The sequence below is a fragment of the Sciurus vulgaris genome (genome assembly GCF_902686455.1).
Source record: "Sciurus vulgaris genome assembly, chromosome: 5".
Taxonomy (NCBI): domain Eukaryota; kingdom Metazoa; phylum Chordata; class Mammalia; order Rodentia; family Sciuridae; genus Sciurus; species Sciurus vulgaris.
Window position 1 is genome coordinate 168,445,486 of NC_136465.1, and position 22,250 is coordinate 168,467,735.

Consider the following 22,250-nt stretch of genomic DNA (forward strand, 5'->3'; position numbering starts at 1 on the left):
AATGCTTTTGGTAGTATGGCCATTTTAACAATATCAATTATGCCTACTCAGGAGTATGGGCGGTCTTTCCATCTTCTAAGATTTTCTTCAATTTCTTTCTATAGTGTTCTGTAGTTCTCATTGTAGAGGTCTTTCACCTCTTTTGTTAGATCGTTTCCCACATATTTTATTTTTTTTGAAGCTGTTGTGAATGGGGTAGTTTTCCTAATTTCCCTTAATCACTGATGTATAGGAATGTATTTGATTTATGGGTGTTTATTTTATAACCCGCTACTTTCCTGAATTCATTTGTGAGTGTTAGAACTTTTCTGGTGGAATTTTTTGGCTCTTCTAAATATAGAATCATGTAGTCTGCATATAGCGATAGTTTGAGTTCTTCTTTTCCTATTCCTATCCCTTTAATGTCTTTCTTTTGTCTAGTTGCTCTGGCTGGAGTTTTAGGACTATCTTGAATAGAAGTGGTAAAAGAGGGCATCCCTGTCTTGTTTCAGTTTTTAGAGGGAATGCTTTCAATTTTTCTCCATTCAGAATGATGTTGGCCTTGGGTTTAGCATATGTAGCTTTTCCAGTGTTGGAGTATGTTCCTACCTATTCCTAGTTTTCCTAGTGTTTTGAACATTAATGGATGCTATATTTTGTCAAATGCTTTTTATGCATGTATTGAGATGATGCTATAGATTCTTGTTTGTAAGTCTACTGATATGATGAATTACACTTATTGATTTTCTATGTTGAACCACCCTTTCATCCCTGGGATGAACTCTACTTGATTTGGTACACTATCTTTTTAATATGCTTTTGTATGCAATTTGCCAGAATTTCATTGAGAATTTTTGCATCTATGCTCATCAAGGATATTGGTCTGACGTTTTCTTTCCTTGATGTATCTTTGTCTGGTTTTGGCATCAGGGTGATATGAACCTCATAAAATGAGTTTGGTAGGGTTTCCTCCTTTTGTATTTCATGGTCTATATTGAGGAGTATTGGTGTTAATTCTTCTTTGAAGTTCTTATAGAACTCGACTGAGAATCCATCTGGTCCTGGGCTTTTCTTGATTAGTAGGTTTTTGATGGTGCTTTCTATTTCATTACTTGTAATTGATCTATTTAAATCCTCTTGTCCTCCTGATTCAGTTTAGATAGGATGTATGTCTCTAGAAATTTGTTGTAAAATCAAGAATCAATAAATGGGACAGATTCAAACTAAAAATCCTCTTGTCAGCAAAGGAAACAATCAATAATATGAAGAGAAAGCCTACAGAATGGGAGAAAATCTTTACCACATGCACCTCATAGATAGAGCATTAACCTCCAGGATATATAAAGAACTCAAAATCTTAACACCATAAAAACAAATAACCCAGTCATTAAATGGGCTAAGGAACTGAACAGACACTTCACAGAAGAAGAAATGTCATCATTCAACAAATGTATGGAAGAATGTTGAACATCTCTAGCAATTAGAGAAATGCAAATCAAAACAACTCTAATATTTCATCTCACTCCAATCAGAATGGCAATTATCAAGAACACAAGCAACAATAAATGTTGGTGAGGATGTGGGGAAAAAGGTACACTCATACATTGCTGGTGGGAATGCAAATTGGTGCAACCACTCTGGAAAGTAGTGTGGAGATTCCTCAGAAAACTTGGAATGGAACCACCATATGACCCCACTATCCCACTTCTCAGTTTATACCTAAAGGACTTAAAATCAGCATATTATAGTGATGCAGCCAAATCAATGTTTATAGTCACTCAATTCACAACAACTAAACTATGGAACCAACCTAGATGAACAGATTTTAAAAAAGTTTAAAAAATATATATAATATATATTATAATATATATATGATGGAATTTTACTCAGAAAAATGAAATGATGGCATTTGTTGGTAAATATATTGAGCTGAAGAATATCATGCTAAAAGAAATAAGCCAATCCCAAATAACCAAAAACTGAATTTTTTTTTCTGATATGCAGATGCTAATTCACATTGGGAGGGGGCTAGGGAAGCATAGAGTTATTTTAGATTAGGTAGAGGTGATGGAAGGGGAGGGGTATGGGGACGGGAAGGATGGTAGAATGAATCAGACATTATGACCCCGCAAACCTATATAACTATATGACCAATGGAATTCTACATCATGTGTAGCCAGAAAAATGAGAAATTATACTCCATTATATATGATGTGTCAAAGTGCATTCTACTGTCCTGCATAACTAATTAAAAAACAAATGAAAAATTTTTGAAAAACTGTCTAATGTTTTCTGTGTCCTGATTAAGAAATATTCCCTTCCACAAGGAGACGGAGATATCGTCCTGTGTTCTCTGCTGGACATTCTCTGTTTGTGACCTCTACTTGAGATCCATTTTTGGTGTGAGACAGAAGTCAAGGGGCTCCTTTCTCTAATGAGTGGCCTGTGAGTCACTATAACAGGTACTTGATATAATCAGTATGTAGAGAGTGGAGGTTTTTAGGTTCTCAGTTCCAGAGGTCTCTGTCCAACACCAGTTGGCTCCCTTGCTTTTGGGTCTGTGGCCACCTATTTATGGCGGGGGGACATGGCGGAGCAAAATTGCCTTCCTCCTGGCCAGATTGCAAAAGGGAGAGGAGGAAGAGGGGGTTGGGGTTCCGTGACCTCAGTGGCTGCAAATGTCCACTGGGCCCCCTCCCAAGGGCCCCCCACCTCCTACTCCTGCCACATGAAGCCTTTAGCATGTGGAGCCAGTGCCTCAGCATAATGCATTGACAGCAGCGTTCATTGGTGATGCATATTCCAAATTGCTAAAAAAAAAGAAAAAAAAAAGGAGATTTCTTACCAGAAGGAAATGATGTGCATGTGGAGGTGGGGCTATGCTGTTTGGGCTGATTTAATCCTTCCACAATGTACACACAGCTCATGACATCACATGGCGCCCACACATGTGTAAGTAGTGTCTGTCAACCAAGAATAGAATTCAAACATGCTTTTAAAAAAGAAAACACGATTTCTCACCCCTGAGCTGCAGCAGGGCACAAGCAATCCCCCAAGTGACCCTGTCTGGGGTCTACTCCTGACTCACTCTTCTCCTTCTGTGCATCTATCATTACACCAATACTTGAGAATTTTGGAAACTTCTAGTCAATGTCCTCCAGATTTCTAACTCAAAAGTTTTTTAATTGTGTTTTCATATAAACTTTAGAATTAGTTTGTCAATACACACACACACACACACACACACACACACACACACACATTCTTTCTGGGTATTGATGGACATAATATTAATCTATAGATCAATTTGAAGGGAATGGTCATCCTTATTATAGGAAGACTTCTAAATCCATGGAATTATACTTTCAGAATTTTATTTTTTTGCTGCTATTTTAAATGTCTTTTCAATTTTGTTTTTAATTGTTTACTGTTTTGCATATACTGACCTTGCGTTCACTGACCTTATTAAATGTATTTATTTAATCTAGCAGTTTCTTTGAAGGATCTAGCTCAATGGAATAGAAGTAATGATAGAAATTTTATCTTGGTCCCAACATCACACTTCACCATTGAGTATGTTTTGAAGATACCCTTTATCAGATGAAAACAAATATTTTTCAATTCCTAGTCTACTAGTTTTTATTTTAAAAAAACAAAATGATGTTGAATTTTGCCAAATGATATTTCTGCATCTTTTGAGATTAGTGTATGATTTCTGCTTTTCTTCTGTTTATCATGAATTATGGAACCAATTATGGAAGATGAATGTTAAATCATCTTTACCTTCCCAGAATAAATCCTTCTACATAATTTCTTTTTTTTCTCTTCCTCTTCCACTTCCTCCTTCTTTCTTCCTATTTAGAATTTTTTCTATATTCACAAGAGAGATTAACATGCAATTTTTAAACTCTGTTTATATGGATGTTTATATGAATGTTTATTTACTATATTCCTGGAATAAGTAAAAATAATCCCTGAATTAAACTTGCTAATATTTTGTTTTGGATTATTGCTTCTACAATCATGAGAGATATGGATCTAATTTTTCCTCCTTACAATTTCTCATTGAGTTTTTGGATGTGGTTATACTGAATTCATAATGGGAGTCAGGAAGTGTTGTGTTTTTCTAGTTTTCTGGGAGATTTTTAAAATATTTGTGCACTCTACATCTAATGGAATCCACCAGTGGAGCCAATTAGTTATAGGACTACTTATATTTTCTATTTCTTCTACTATCTGGGTAAGTGTGGTTTTTAGGGAGCCTGTCAGTTCTATCCATTCAAAAACTTATTGGCATACAACAACACCTTAAATAAGGCGTTAATTTTCAGGATATAAAAGAACTCAGAAACCTTAACACCAAAAAACCAAATAACCCAATCAATAAATGGGCAAAGAAACTAAAAAGGCACTTCTCAAAAAAAAAAAAAAAAAAAAAAGAAAAGAAAGAAAGAAATATGAATGGCCAACAAATACATGAAAAAGTGTTCAGCATCTCTAACAATTAGAGAAATGTGACATTTCACCTCACTTCAACCAAAATGGCAATTATCAAGAATTCAAGAGATCCAAGATGGCGGATTAGAGGGAGGCTGTGTTCCTTGTAACTCCCATTTCAAGCAGAGGATATCTGTTTCTTGGCGAGGCAGTTTTTGCTGCTTATTGATCCCCTGCTATTTACCCCATTTGTCTGCTGTGATCACCTACAGTCTGTCAGCATATCGATGCCTTTTTTGAGTGCAGATTGCTCACTGTCAGGCGTCTATCATCCGCCATTTGCCTGCTTCTCGCCTGTCCATCGCCTGCCTTACACCTATCCATCACCCAATGCACAAGTTTCACCTCCTGATTGTCCAACAACAGTCAGCAAACTGATCGCCGACCACCAGTGGAGCACCAGCTGCTTGCTGTTGCCTGAAAGTTCACTGTTATAGTACCTGCAGGTTTTTTTTTTTTTTATTTTTTATTTTTATTTATTTTTTTTTTTATTTTTTTTTTTTATTGTAAACAAATGGGATACATGTTGTTTCTCTGTTTGTACATGGCGTAAAGGCATACCATTTGTGTAATCATAAATTTACATAGAGCAATGTTGTTTGATTCATTCTGTTATTTTTTTCCCTTCCCCCCACCCCTCCCACCCCTCTTTACCCTCTATACAGTAGTTCCTTCCTCTATACTTGCCCCCCTCCCTAACCCTAACTCTAACCCTTCCCTCCCCCCCATTATGTGTCAACCTCCACTTATTAGCGATATCATTCGTCCTTTGGCTTTTTGAGATTGGCTTATCTCACTCAGCATGATACTCTCCAATTTCATCCATTTGCCTGCAAATGTCATAATTTTATCATTCTTTATGGCTGAGTAATATTCCATAGTATATATATACCACAGTTTCTTTATCCACTCATCAATTGAAGGGCATCTAGGTTGGTTCCACAGTCTGGCTATTGTGAATTGAGCAGCTATGAACATTGATGTGGCTGTATTTCTGTAGTATGCAGATTTTAAGTCCTTTGGGTATAGGCCAAGGAGTGGGATAGCTGGGTCAAATGGTGGTTCCATTCCAAGTTTTCTAAGGAATCTCCACACTGCTTTCCATAGCGGCTGCACTAATTTGCAGCCCCACCAGCAGTGTATGAGTGTACCTTTCTCCCCACATCCTCGCCAACACCTGTTGTTGCTCGTATTCTTGATAATCGCCATTCTAATTGGGGTGAGATGGAACCTTAGGGTGGTTTTGATTTGCATTTCTCTTATTACTAGAGATGTTGAACATTTTTCCATATGTTTGTTGATTGCTTGTAGATCTTCTTCTGTGAAGTGTCTATTCATTTCCTTAGCCCATTTGTTGACTGGACTGTTTGAATTCTTGGAGTAGAGTTTTTTGAGTTCTTTATAGATTCTGGAGATTAGTGCTCTATCTGAAGTATGATTGGCAAAGATATTCTCCCACTCTGTAGGCTCTTTCTTCGCATTGCTGATAGTTTCCTTTGCTGAGAGAAAGCTTTTTAGTTTGAATCTATCCCAGTGGTTGATTCTAGCTTTTATTTCTTGTGCTATGGGAGTCCTGTTAAGGAAGTCTGGTCCTAGACCAACAAGATGAAGATTTGGACCTACTTTTTCTTCTATAATCTGCAGGGTCTCTGGTCTGATTCCGAGGTCCTTAATCCATTTTGAGTTTAGTTTCGTGCATGGTGAGAGATATGGGTTTAGTTTCATTCTGTTGCATATGGATTTCCAATTCTCCCAGCACCATTTGTTGAAGAGGCTATCTTTTCTCCATTGCATATTTTTGGCCCCTTTGTCTAGTATGAGAAAATTGTATTTATTTGGGTTTGTGTCCGTGTCCTCTATTCTGTACCATTGATCTACCTTTCTATTTTGGTACCAATACCATGCCGTTTTTGTTACTATTGCTTTGTAGTAGAGTTGAAGATCTGGTATTGCAATACCCCCTGTTTCACTCTTCCTGCTAAGGATTGCTTTAGCTATTCTGGGTTTCTTATTCTTCCAGATGAATTTCATAATTGCCTGCTCTATTTCTGTAAGGTACGTCATTGGGATTTTAATTGGAATTGCATTGAATTTGTATAGCACTTTAGGTAGTATGGCCATTTTGACAATATTAATTCTTCCTATCCAAGAACATGGAAGATCTTTCCATCTTCTAAGGTGTTCTTTAATTTCTTTCTTTAGTGTTGTATAGTTCTCATTGTAGAGGTCTTTCACCTCTTTTGTGAGATTGATTCCCAAGTATTTTATTTTTTTCGAGGCTATTGTGAATGGGGTAGTTTTCCTAATTTCTCTTTCTGAAGATTCATCACTTATGTATAAAAATGCGTTGGATTTATGGGCATTGATCTTGTAACCTGCTACTTTACTGAAATCACTTATGAGTTCTAAGAGTTTTCTGGTGGAATTTCCAGGTTCCTCTAAATATATAATCATGTCATCAGCGAACAGGGATAGTTTGAGTTCTTCTTTCCCAATTCGTATCCCTTTAATTTCTTTGGTTTGTCTAATTGCTCTGGCCAGAGTCTCAAGAACGATGTTGAATAGAAGTGGTGAAAGAGGGCATCCCTGCCTTGTTCCAGTTTTTAGGGGGAATGCTTTCAGCTTTTCACCATTTAGAATGATATTAGCCATGGGCTTAGCATAAATGGCCTTTACAATATTAAGGAATGTTCCCACTATCCCTATTTTTTCTAGTGTTTTGAGCATGAAGGGGTGCTGTATTTTATCAAATGCTTTTTCTGCGTCTATTGAAATAATCATGTGATTCTTGACTTTAAGTCTATTAATATGGTGAATTACGTTTATTGATTTCCTGATGTTGAACCAACCTTGCATCCCTGGGATGAAACCCACTTGATCATGGTGCACTATCTTTTTAATATGTTTTTGTATGCGATTTGCTAAAATTTTGTTGAGAATTTTTGCGTCGATGTTCATTAAGGATATTGGTCTGAAATTTTCTTTCCTTGATGAGTCTCTGTCTGGTTTAGGTATCAGTGTGATATTGGCTTCATAGAATGAGTTTGGGAGGGTTCCCTCCTCTTCTATTTTATGGAATACTTTGAGAAGTATTGGAATGAGCTCTTCCTTAAAGGTTTTGTAGAACTCGGCTGAGAACCCATCTGGTCCCGGACTTTTCTTTGTTGGTAGGCTTTTGATGACTTCTTCTATTTCAGTACTTGAAATTGGTCTATTTAAATTGTTTATGTCCTCCTCATTCAGTTTAGGCAATTCATATGTCTCTAGAAACCTGTTGATGTCTTCGAAATTTTCTATTTTGTTGGAGTATAGATTTTCAAAATAGCTTCTAATTATGTTTTGTATTTCCATCCTGTCTGTAGTGATATTTCCTTGTTCATTCCGAATTTTAGTGATTTGGGTTTTCTCTCGTCTTCTCTTTGTTAGTGTGGCTAAAGGTTTATCAATTTTGTTTATTTTTTCGAAGAACCAACTATTTATTTTGTCAATTTTTTGTATTGTTTCTTTTGTTTCAATTTCATTGATTTCAGCTCTGAGTTTAACTATTTCCTGTCTTCTACTACTTTTGGTGCTGTTCTGTTCTTCTTTTTCTAAGGCTTTGAGCTGTAGTGTTAGGTTGTTTATTTGTTGAGTTTTACTTCTTTTATTAAATGCGCTCCATGAAATAAATTTCCCTCTAAGTACTGCTTTCATAGTGTCCCAGAGGTTTTGATATGATGTTTCTTTGTTCTCATTTACCTCTAAGAATTTTTTAATTTCCTTCCTAATATCTTCTGTTATCCATTCATCATATAATAGCATATTGTTTAATCTCCAGATGTTGGAATAGTTTCTGTGTTTTACTCTTTCATTTATTTCTAACTTCAATCCATTATGATCTGATAGAATACATGCTAGTGTCTCTATCTTCTTGTATTTGCTAACATTAGCTTTGTGGCATAATATATGGTCTATTTTAGAGAAGGATCCATGTGCTGCTGAGAAGAAAGTGTATTCACTCTTGGTTGGATGGAATATTCTATAAATGTCCGTTAAGTCTAAATTATTGATTGTGTTGTTGAGATCTATGGTTTCTTTGCTCAATTTTTGTCTGGAAGATCTGTCCAGTGGTGAGAGCGGCGTGTTAAAATCACCTAGTATTATTGTGTTGTGGTCTATTTGGTTTCTGAAATTGAGAAGGATTTGTTTGACATACATAGATGAGCCACTGTTTGGGGCATAGATGTTTATGATTGTTATATCTTGCTGATTTATGCTTCCCTTAAGCAGTATGAAATGACCTTCTTTATCCCTTCTGACTAACTTTGGCTTGAAGTCCACATTATCGGAAATGAGGATGGATACTCCAGCTTTTTTGCTGAGTCCATGTGCATGGTATGTTTTTCCCCATCCTTTCACCTTTAATCTATGGGTATCTTTTTCTATGAGGTGAGTCTCTTGCAGGCAACATATTGTTGGATCTTTCTTTTTAATCCAGTCTGCCAGTCTATGTCTTTTGATTGATGAATTCAGGCCATTAACGTTCAGGGTTATTATAGAGAAATGATTTGGTTTCCCGGTCATTTGGTTCATTTTTAAAATTTTGTTTATTTATTTGTTTGACACAACTTGTTTCCTCCTTTATTTGACAATTCCTTTAGGATAATTCCTCCCTTTGCTGATTTGCTTCTTTGTTTTTCATCTCTTCCTCATGGAATATTTTGTTGAGAATGTTCTGTAATGCTGGCTTTCTTTTTGTAAATTCTTTTAGCTTTTGTTTATCATGGAAGGATTTTATTTCATCGTCAAATTTGAAGGTAAGTTTTGCTGGGTATAAGATTCTTGGTTGGCATCCATTTTCTTTCAGGGCTTGAAAAATGTTGTTCCAGGACCTTCTAGCTTTTAGGGTCTGGATTGAAAAATCTGCTGATATGCGTATTGGTTTCCCCCTGAATGTAATTTGGTTCTTTTCTCTCACAGCCTTTAAAATTCTGTCTTTATTTTGTATGTTAGGTATTTTCATTATAATGTGCCTTGGTGTGGGTCTGTTGTAATTTTGTGTATTTGGAGTCCTGTAAGCCTCTTGAACTTGATTTTCCATTTCATTCTTCAGATTTGGGAAATTTTCTGATATTATTTCATTGAATAGGTTGTTCATTCCTTTGGCTTGTTTCTCTAGGCCTTCCTCAATCCCAATAATTCTTAAATTTGGCCTTTTCATGATATCCCATAGTTCTTGTAGATTCTGTTCATGATTTCTTACCATCTTCTCTGTTTGTTCAGCTTTGTTTTCAAGGTTAAATATTTTGTCTTCAATGTCTGAGGTTCTGTCTTCCAGGTGTTCTATCCTATTGGATATGCTTTCTATGGAGTTCTTAATTTGGTTTATTGTTTCCTTCATGTCAAGGATTTCTGTTTGGTTTTTTTTCAATATCTCTAACTCTTTATTGAAATGATCTTTTGCTTCCTGTATTTGCTCTTTTAACTGTCGATTGGTGCGATCATTCAATGCTTGCATTTGCTCTTTCATCTCATCATTCAATGCTTGCATTTGCTCTTTCATCTCCTCGTTTGCTTCTCTGATCATTTTAATTATGTACATTCTGAACTCCTTTTCTGTCATTTCTTCTGCCATGCTGTCATTGGGTTTTATTGATGTAACATCTAGATTTGTTTGCAGCATTTTCTTTCCTTGTTTTCTCATGTTGTTCAGATATCAGTGGACCGCTGAGATATTGCAGATTTCCTCTGTTGATTTACAATGACCCTGAAGATTTCTATATATATCCCCTCTTAGCCTTCAGTAGGCTGAAGTCTTGGAGGAGGTTGATAATGCGGTGCTCCACAAGGAAGCTGCCTCTCTAGGAGTGGTGGCCTTCAGGTGGGGTATATTCCCTGCTAGTGGGCAGAGGTGCCTCCACTTGTTGACCAAAGGTCATCCAAAGGGGACCTAGGCTGTGGGCTGAGGCAAGGCCTGTTTGGGCCTGAGCCTCTGGTTTTACCGTCCTTGTGGGAAACCTCACCCAGCAGGGAAGACTCACCCGGTGGGGAGGTCTCGCTGGTCAGTTTCCTCCTAGAGGTTCCCCTCAATTTACATCTACTGCCTGGGCTGGGCTGCCTTCCTCTGCAAAGTTTCCAGGGGCCCGGCCCTACCTCCTGGGCCTGGGAGCCTCACCCTTCGCAGATGAATCTCCTTAGGCTGCCCCTCCTCAGAGAATTTGCCCATAGGCCTGGAACCTTCGCTCCGCCCTAAGCCTGTCTCTGTGCGGCTCTTCCACCCAGAAGCCTCCTAGATCCTGGGACCCTGTTCTGCACCTAATCGCCTGGCTGCGTGGCCCCTCCTCTGAGCAGCCACCTGTGGCCCCGAACAATCGCTCTGAGTCCCAGAGACCCGCCACAGGCCTCTTCCTCCAGACAGCCACCCAGTATGCCGGTGCGGTCACTAGGAGTCCAAGAAACTCACTTCGTGCCTCCTCCTCCCACCAACCATCCGTAGCCCGGGGCAATCAATCACTCCGAGTCGAAGTGACCCTGCCCGTTCCTCCTCCTTCTCCAGATAACCCCCCGGGTGTTCAGGAGCAGTCCCTCTGAGTGGCTCTGAATCCACGTGACCCGCTGCACGGGTCCTCTGGGCCACCGCCCGGAGCTCTGGTGTGGTCCCTCAAGACCAAGCGTCCCACCACGCTTCTCCTCCAGGCAGCCCCCCTGTGTTCAGGAGCTGTCACTTTAAGACCAAAGCACTCACCACTTGCCTTCTCCTCTGAGCAGCCGCCTGGAGCGCTAATGCAGTCACTGCGAGTCCAAAGGACCCGCCGCGCTCCTTCTCCTCCTTCTCCTACTCCTCCGGGCAGGCCCCGGGGTTCAGAAGTGGTCAGGGTCCAAACAGCTCGCCACGCAGCCCCTTCTCTGGCAACCGCCTGTAGTTCCCGTATAGTCACCCGAATCCAAGCGGCTGCTCCTCTTCCTCCTTGTCCTCAGGGCAGGCCCCGGTGTTCAGAAGCGTCGTTCTGATTCCAAACAGCTCGCCGCGCGGCTTCTCCTCTGGCAACCGCCTGCAGCTCTGGCGCAGTCTCTCCGAATCCAAGTGGCCACGCTCCTCTCCTCCTCCTCAGGGCAGGCCCCGGTGTCCTGAGTCCACACAGTTCTCCCCGCCACTCCTCCCCCGGGCAGCCGCCGGAGCCCCAGTGGCTGCTCCGAGTCCCAGCGCTGTGCCCAGCGGCCTCCTCTATGGCGCTCCAGCGGGGGGAGGGGCGTCTCGCCGGCAGTTCTACTTCACAAAGTTTCCTGCGTTCCGGGACCCCCGTCCCATCCGGGATGCCCCCCCAGGGGGTGAGAGTCACCCGGCTACTTTGAGTTGGTCCCAAGCGTCTCAATATCTCCTCTCTTGAATCCTGAGTTCTGGAGCAACACGTAATGCAGCCACCCTCTAGGCCGCCATCTTGAAAACCCGTACCTGCAGGTTTGATTACACATGACTGCCGCTATTTTGAGACAATAGCCAGGCCCCGGAGGACCCCTGACTGGACTGACTGAGCCCTGTCTCCAGGATTCTTCAGCCCAACCATTCACTCCCTGGCCCTGGAGCCCTCGCATTGACTGGCTACTCCCTCTCACCAGGGCCCCCAGACCAACTGACTGTGCCCTATCACTGGGACCCCAGAACGAATGATTGCACCCGGCATCCAGGATCCCACAGCCACACCAAACACACCCAACCTCCAGGACCCCTGCCGGACCAACCACATCCCACCTCCAGGACCTCCAGCTGACCATGTCCACACCCTGAGCTGCAGCTCCCCATTTGCCGACACATTTCGAAGCCAGAGTGGCCATCTTGGATAATCCTGGAAGCCTTAGCTCCAATCTTTAGGTGGCGCAAATCCCATCCTGAGGCGCCTGCTGGAGGCTTGAAGCTCATTGTCAGGTACCTCTCATGCATCAGGCTACTGAACACTGGGAGGTTTCATTACTATATGACTGTTATACAGTAGATTTTCTTTTTTCTCCTTATTGAAAATTTTTGTTTTTATTTCTTTACTTTTCTTGCTCTCTTTTTCTTTTGTTTACCTGTTCCCTCAGAGTATCTTTCTCCCTTTTTTGCATGCTAACATCCAATTTCTTTTGATTACACTCTCACCCTTTCTATTATCTAGAACTTCTGTATATTCTTTTCTTATCCCATTAACAGCCACATTCTACATCCCTCTGCATCCTCTTTGTCCTCCATTAGAAACTGCAGACCTTATTACAAATCTGTTTGTTTTTCTGAAGATAATATTTGAACTCATTCTTTTTATTATGACAATTTTGTTTTTGTCCTCATAGGGGCTATTTGGTCTAGGATTGCATAGTATCTGAATTGGCACTGCTAATATTGATCTCCCCTTAAAGAAAGGGTTTTGGAAACCTATAGGGCCACTATAAGCCTATAGGGGGAAATCTGCAATACCCCCAGATCTGCACTGCTAGAGGGGAAGATACATGAACAACATGAAAAAACAAGGGAAGAAAATGATCCAAACAAATCTAGATTCTATAGTAATACAATCCAATGACAGTATGTTAGAAGAAATGTCAGAAAAGGACTTCAGATTATACATAATTAAGATGATTTGCAAAGCAAAGGATGAGATAAGAGAGCAAATGCAGGCAATGAATGATAATACCAATAAGCTGAAAGAGCAAGTGCAGGAAGCAACAGATCATTTCAACAAGAGATAGAGATTCTCAAACAAAACAAAACAAAACAAAAAAACAAATGGAAATCCTTGAAATGAAGGAAACAATAAACCAAATAAAAAACTCAATGGAAAGCATCACCAACAGACTAGACCACTTGGAAGACAGAACCTCAGACAATGAAGACAAAATATTTAATCCTGAAAATAAAGTTGCCCAAACAGAGAATATGGTAAGAAATCATGAACAGAATCTCTGAGAACTATGGGACATCATTAAAAGACCAAATTTAAGAATTATTGGGATTGAGGAAGGCACAGAGATATAAACCAAAGGAATGAACAACCTATTCAATGAAATAATATCAGAAATTTTCCCAAACCTGAAGAATGAAATGGAAAATCAAATACAAGAGACTTACAGAACACCAAATGCACAGAATCACAACAGATCCACACCAAGGCACATTATAATGAAAATGCCTAACATTCAAAATAAAGATAGGATTTTGAAGGCTGCGAGAGAAAAGCATCAGATAACATATAGGGGGAGACCAATACGGATAGCAGCCGACTTCTCAACCCAGACTCTAAAAGCAAGAAAGGCCTGGAACAACATATTTCAAGCTCTGAAAGAACATGGTTGCTAACCAAGAGTCCTAAACCCAGCAAAACTACCCTTCAGATTTGAAGATTAAATAAAATCTTTCCATGATAAACAAAAGTTAAAAGAATTTACAGATAGAAAGCCTACACTACAGAATGTTCTCAACAAAATATTCCATGAGAAATAAATGAAAAACAACAATGTAGATCAGCAAAGGGAGGAACTACCTTAGAGAAAAAGCACTCAAAGGAGAAACCAAGCCAACTTAAAAACCAAAAATAAGCCAAATGACTGGGAATACAAATCATATCTCAATAATAACCCTGAACATTAATGGCCTAAACTCCTCTATCAAAAGACATAGACTGGCAGAATGGATTAAAAAGAAAGATCCAACAATATGCTGCCTGCAAGAGACTCATCTCATAGAAAAAGACATCCACAGACTAAAGGTGAAAGGATGGGAAAAAACCTACCACGCACATGGACCCTGTAAAAAAGCGGGCGTTTCCATCCTTATATCAAATGAAGTGGACTTCAAGCCAAAGTTAGTGAGAAGGGATAAAGAAGGACATTCATACTGCTTAAGGGAACCATGAATCAGGAAGACAAAACAATAGTAAATATTTATGCCACAAACAATGGTGCATCCCTGTACATCAAACAAATCCTTCTCAATTTCAGGAATCACATAGACCACAATACAATAATTCTGGGTGAATTTAATGCACCGCTGTCACCACTAGATAGATCTTCCAAACAAAAACCAACCAAAGAAACCATAGAACTCAATAACACAATCAATAACCTAGACTTAATAGACATATATACCATATTCCATCCATCAACGAGTGGATTCACTTTCTTCTCAGCAGCACATGGAACCTTCTTGAAAATTGACAATGTATTATGCCACAAAGCAACCCTTAGGAAATGCAAAAAACTAGAGATACTGCCTTGTATTCTATCAGATCATAATGGACTGAGAGTAGAAATCAATGACAAAATGAAAAACAGAAATACTCCAACACTTGGAGACTAAATAATGTGAAATGTGCTATTGAATGAAACATTGATAACAGAAAACATCATGGAGGAGATAAAAAAAATTCTTAGAGGTCAATGAGAATGATGATACAACATATCAAATCTCTGGGATACTATGAAAGCAGTACTAGGGGGAAAATTCATTGCATGGAGCGCATTCCAGTAAAGAATGAAAAGTCAACAACTAAATGACCTAACATTACATCTCAAAGCCCTAGGAAAAGAAGAACAGAATAACAGAAAAAGTAGTAGAAGACAGGAAATAATTAAAATCAGAGCTGAAATCAATGAAATTGAAACAAAAGAAACAATTCAAAAAATTGATAAAACAAAAAGTTGGTTCTTTGAAAAAGTAAACAAAATAGACAAACCCTTAGCCACACTAACAAAGAGAAGGAGAGAGAAAACTCAAATTACTAAAATTCGTGATGAAAAAGGAAATATCACGACAGACACCACTGAGATACTGTACATAATGAGAAGCTACTTTGAAAATCTGTATTCCAACAAAATAGAAACTACCAAAGACATTGACAAATTTCTAGAGACATATGCTCCTCCCAAACTGAACCAGGAGGACATACACAATTTAAACAGATCAATATCAAGCAATTAAATAGAAGAAGCCATTAAAAACCTACCATCCAAGAAAAGCCCAGGACCAGACAGATTCTCAGCTGAGTTCTACAAGACCTTCAAAGAAGAACTCATTCCAATACTTCTCAAAGTATTCCAGGAAATAGAAAAGGAGGGTACCCTACCAAACTCATTCTATGAAGCTAATATCACCCTCACACCCAAACCAGGAAAAGACACATCAAGGAAAGAAAATTTTAGACCAATATCCTTGATGAATATAGATGCTAAGATCCTTAACAAAATATTGGCAAACCGTATCCAAAAACATATTAAGAAAATCATGCACCACGATCAAGTGGGGTTTATCCTGGAATGCAAGGATGGTTTAAATCAATAAACATAATCCATCATGTCAATAGACTTAAGGATAAGAATCATATGGTTATTTCCATTGACGCAGAAAAAGCGTTCGACAAAATACAACACCCCTTCATGCTCAAAACACTAGAAAAAATAGGGATAGTAGGAACATACCTAAACATTGTAAAGGCTATTTATGCTGAGCCCATGGCCAACATCATTCTTAATGGAGAAAAACTGAAACCATTCCCTTTAAAAATGGGAACAAGACAGGAATGTCCTCTTTCGCCATTTCTATTCAACATTGTCCTCGAAACTCTAGCCACAGCAATTAGGCAGACTAAAGAAATTAAAGGGATATGAATAGGAAAAGAGGAACTTAAGCTGTCACTATTTGCAGATGACATGATTCTATATTTAGAGGATCCAGAAAATTTCTAGACCTTATCAATGAATTCAGCAAAATAGCAGGCTATAAAATCAACACGCATAAATCTACAGCATTTTTATACGGAAGCGATGAAACAGCTGAAAGGGAAATGAGGAAAACAACTCCATTTGCAATAGCCTCAAAAAAAAAAAAAAAAAAAAAAAAAAAAAAAAAAAAACAAACTTGGGAATCAATCTAACCAAAGAGGTAAAAGATCTCTACAATGAAAACTTCAAAACATTGAAGAAAGAAATTGAGGAAGACCTTAGAAGATGGAAAGATCTCCCATGTTCTTGGATAGGCAGAATTAATATTGTCAAAATGGCCATACTACCAAAAGTGCTATACAGATTCAATGCAATTCCAATTAAAATCCCAATGATGTACCTTACAGAAATAAAGCAAGCAATCATGAAATTCATCTGGAAGAATAAGAAACCCAGAATAGCTAAAGCAATCCTTAGCAGGAAGAATGAAACAGGGGGTATCGCAATACCAGAACTTCAACTATACTACAAAGCAATAGTAACAAAAACGGCATGGTACTGGCACCAAAATGGACAGGTAGATCAATGGTACAGAATAGAGGACATGGACACAAACCCAAATAAATACAATTTTCTCATACTAGACAAAGGTGCCAAAAATATGCAATGGAGAAAAGATAGCCTCTTCAACAAATGGTGCTGGGAAAACTGGAAATCCATATGCAACAGAATGAAACTAAAACCTATCTCTCACTCTGCACAAAACTCAACTTAAAAAGGATCAAGGACCTCAGAATCAGACCAGAGACCCTTCATCTTATAGAAGAAATAGTAGGTCCAAATCATCAACTTGTTGGCTTAGGATCAGACTTCCTTAACAGGACTCCCATAGCACAAGAAATAAAAGCAATAATCAATAACTGGGATAGATTCAAACTAAATAGTTTTCTCTCAGCAAAGAAAACTATCATCAATGTGAAGAGAGGGCCTTCAGAGTGGGAGGAAATCTTTGCCAATCATACTTCAGATAGAGCACAAATTTCCAGAATCTATAAAGAACTCAAAAAACTCTACACCAAGAATACAAATAACCCAATCAACAAATGGGCTCAGGAAATGAACAGACACTTCACAGAAGAAGATCTGCAAGCAATCAACAAACATATAAAAAAAGTTCAACATTTTTAGTAAAAAGAGAAATGCAAATCAAAACTACACTAAGATTCCATCTCATCTCAATTAGAATGGCAATTATCAAGAATACAAGGAACAATAGGTGTTGGCGAGGATGTGGGGAAAATGGCACACTCATACATTGCTGGTGGGGCTGCAAATTAGTGCAGCCACTCTGGAAAGCAGTGTGGAGATTCCTTAGAAAACTTGGAACGGATCCACCATTTGACCCAGCTATCCCACTCCTTGGCCTATACCCAAAGGACTTAAAATCAGCATACTACAGAGATACAGCCACATCAGTGTTCATAGCTGCTCAATTCACAATAGCCAGACTGTGGAACCAACCTAGCTGTCCTTCAATCGATGAATGGATAAAGAAACTGTGGTATATACAGTGGAATATAACTCAGCTATAAAGAATAATAAAATTATGGCATTTGCAGGTAAATGGATGAAATTGGAGAATATCATGCTAAGTGAGATAAACCAATCTCAAAAAAACCAAAGGACGAACAATCTCGCTGATAAGTGGATGATGACACATAATGGGGGGTGGGAGGGGGGTAAGAATGGAGGAAGGAGGGACTGTATAGAGGGAAAAGAGGGGTGGAGTGGTGGGGGGAAGGAAAAAATAACAGAATGAATCAAACATCATTACCCTATGTAAATGTATGATTATGCAAATGGTATGCTGCTACTCCATGTACAAACAGAAACAGGTATCCCATTTGTTTACAATAAAAATAAATTAAAATTAAAAAATTTAAAAAAATTTAAAAAAGAAAACAAACAAAAGAATTCAAGTAATAACAAATGGTGGTGAAGATATGGGGAAAGATGCATTCATACATTGTTGGTGGGACTGCAAATTAGTGTAACCACTCTGGAAAGCAGTATGGAGATTTCTCAAAAAACTAGGAATGGAACCACCATTTGACCCAGTTATCCCAGTTCTCAGTATATACCCAAAGGACTTAAAATTAGCACAGTACAGTGATGCAGCCACACCAATGTTTATAACAGCACAGTTTACAATAACTATGATATGAAACCAAACTGGATGCACATCAACAGATGAATGGATAAAAAATTTGTGGTATATATATACACTGTGGAATACTACTTAGCCAAAAAGAAGAATGACTGTATGACATTCACCAGTAAATGAATGGATCTGGAGACTATCATGCTAAGTGAAATATGCCAGTCCCCAAAAACCAAAGGTTATATGTTTTCTCTGATATGTGAATATTAAACCACAACAAGGGAAGTGGGGAAGGATAGAAGTTCACTGGATCAGACAAAGGGGAATGAAGGGAATGGAGGGGGAGAGGACTAGGAAAGACAATGGAATGAATCTAATCTAACTTTCTTATGTACATACATGAATCCAGCACAACTAATCTCAACATCATGTACATCCACAAGTTGGGAATCTAATTAGAATAAGATGCACTCCATACTTATAAAAATATATCAAAATAGATTCTACTGTCATGTATAACTAAAAAGAACAAATAAAAAATTATTGGCATAAAGTTGTTCAAAATATTCTTGCATCATTTAAATGTCAAAAAAATTCTGTAATATTGTCTCTTTATTCCTGACATTTGTAATTTAGTTCTTACTCTTTGGTTTGTTTATTTGTCTTGCTATACTTTCATCTCTTTTACTAATATTTTCAGAATTAACTTTAGGCTGTGTTGAATTTCTCTATTGTATGTCAGTTTTCTCTTTCAGTTTTTCTGCTTTTATTTTTCTTATTTTCTTTTGTATTATTTGAACTTAATTTGGTGGGGCCTTTGTTTTTTTCAAGTTTATTTGAGCTGGAAGCTTTTATGATTGACTTTCCAATGTTCTTTTCCTGATATGTGCACCTAAGTATTTCCCCTCTCAGTCCCACTTTAGCTTCATCTTAAAATTTAGATTTTTGGTATTTGAATTATTTAATATTCAGCTAAAATATATTTTAAATTCCATTTTGATTTCCACTTAGACACATGTACTATTTAGAGGTATGTTGTCAAATTTTCAGTCATCTAGTGGTTTTCTAGTTGTCTTTCTGTTATTGAATTCTATTTCAGTCCACGTTATTGGAGTTTACTCATTAAATCATTTCTCTCCTTGGAATGTTTTGGGATTTGACTTACAGCTCCCAGTACAACCTGTTTGTGCACATGTTCCTTGTGTATTTGTAGCAGATGTATATTCCGCATTGTTGGATGCACACAGTTCGATCAGTTTGCTTAATCATATTGTTCAAATTTTCTTTAACCTCATTATTCTGGCTGCCCTATGATTGACTGAGAGATCTATGTTAAGATTTCCAACTGTTATGTGGTCTGTGTACATTTCCCTAAGATTCTATCTAGTTAAAATTTATACATTTTAAAGCTATGTTATTAAGGACTTTTAACTTTAGGATAATTATGTCTTCCTGTTGAATTGACTCTTTTATTATTCTATGTCTCACTTTTTCTCCCACAATAACTTTCTTTGAAGCTGCCTGTCTCTGATGGTAATAAGTTATCCATGCTTTCTTAGTATTTTCCTATTGAATGATACATATTATCCATCCTTTTGCTTTGACCTTGCCCTTTATGTTTAAAATGAGTTCTTGTAATCAGCACAAAAGTGGTTCTTATTTTCTCCAGATTGACAGTCTTTCCATTGGAGTGCTTATTTTCCTTTAATGGAGTTACTGATATAATTGGGATCATGTTTATCTTGCTGTTTGTTTATACATCCTTTCTGATCTTTGCTCCATGACGCCCTGGTCACTGTGTAGTTGGTATTGATCAGTATCTTTATTAGTCCATTTTGTCTTCTCTTTTTCTTGGGATTAGTCCTTCACGTATCTCCACTTACCTCTTTCCTTTTTTTTTTTTTTGCTATTATTGGAGCTTATATCCCTTAATACATGCTGTTATTTTTATAAAACGTTGCTATTGTTGCTTGGAGCAGTCAATACATTTTTAAAGGGACCCAGCTATACTTCACTCCATTGCTTTCACTCTTTCTGCATTTGCATGCATCTGAAGGAGGACTCGATGGTGGTACCAAGTGACTTCATTTTGTGACTCTGTTCCATTCTCTGAGTCACTTTCTCCTTCTCAGCTAATCTCAAACTCCAGGAACAGTGGAGTGGATCTCATAATGGGGACCACATAACTTCCTCAAGTAAGGACGATTCCCCTGTCCCCAAAAACCTCGCAGAACCAGACCGAGGTGATAATGGGCAAGCCACAGTCTCACCAAGCCTGCCTGCTTCCCTGAGTACTGCAGTAGGGATGCCTTCTGCATTGCTGGATGCGTTCAGCTTGGTCAGTTGGTTCAATACTACAAATACTGTTTAGATGTGAGTGTCCCCCAAAAGCTTGTGTGAGACAGGGCAAGAAAGTTTAGGGGTGAAATTATTGATTTTTGAAAGCCTTAACCTAACCAGTACATTAATATCCTGATAGGGATTAACTATGGGCAACTGTATACAGGTGACTAGAGGAGGTGCATCCCTGGGGATGTGCCTTTTGGGTATGTATTTTGTCTGTGCTGAGGAGAACTAACTCTCTCTCTCTCTCTCTCTCTCTCTCTCTCCTTCCTGGCGCCATGTCCCAGCTACTTTCCTCCACCTCATTCTTCTGCCATGATGTTCTGCTTGATATCAGGCACCAAGAAATGGAATCGGCCATCTATGTACTAAGACCTCTGAAACCCTGTGTTTACCTCCACTTACTTGTCTCCTCTGGTTAACTGTAATGAGTGGCCAAATCTGTTCTTTTGGGATATTTAGAGTTAGGCTCCCAGAACTAGGACTCTGGTAACATCCATCTGTGTTACCAGTAATAATTTTCCTTTATTTTGCTAACATCATCTCTTCTAGTATGAGTCTGCAGACCACAATTCCTCTCCCTTTGTCCCTAAGGTTTGAAGGATATTTTCTCTGGAATAGAATTATTTTCTTTCAGAGATGTATAGAGGCAACCCCTTTGTTTTCTGGCTTTCATGGTGTCTGTTGGTAAGTTCTCATTTTGGGATCTCTGAAGGCAATTTCTCCTTTTTGTTTGAACTTTAATGATTTTCTTTCTAACATTGATATTTAGTTGGGCTATGAAGTGCCTAGCTGTAGTTTCATATTTATTTATTTTTCTTTGAATTTGCAAAACAATTTTGGATATGTGGATTGATGTCTTTCACCATAGTTGGAAAACTTTCAGGTATTATTTCTTCCAATATTTCTTCTGCTTGATTCTCACTCACTTTTTAAAAAAAAATTAATTTTTTATTGATTCTAATTTGTTGTATATGACAGTAGAATGCATTTATATATTTTGATATATCATACACAAATGGAGTGTCATTTCTCATTTTTCTGATTATGCAAATTGTAGGATCACATCAGTCATGCAGTCATATATGTACTTGAGGTCATAATGTCTGTTGTCATAATGTCTGTTTCACTCTATATTTCCTACCCCTATACCCCTTTCCCTCCCTTCACTCCCCTCCACCTCTCACTCACTTTTCCTTCCAGAACTTCAGTTGCATTTATGTTAGGCCTTTTGACCCTATCTCACAGGCTTCTTATGCTCTGTTTTGTGTTTTGCATTATTTTTATTTCTCTGTGATTTGATTTCTACCTTTTCTATTGACTTGCCATTGAATTTTCTTGTCCTATGTCTGATGTTGAACTCATTCAAAAAGTTTTTAATTTCTATTCTGCTGATCTCAAATGTCCATTTGATTCTGATTATTCTTCACTGTATATTAAAATTTGAGTATATGAGGAAATTAATATTGATTACTATTGAGTATCTCTCATGGGTAAAATTTGTTGAGTGGTGAGTTTTGCCGGAATATTTAGGTAGGGCATCATCCAAATTAGTGATCAATTTCCAATGTCAAGGTTTATAGGTCTCTTCACTTGGGTTTGC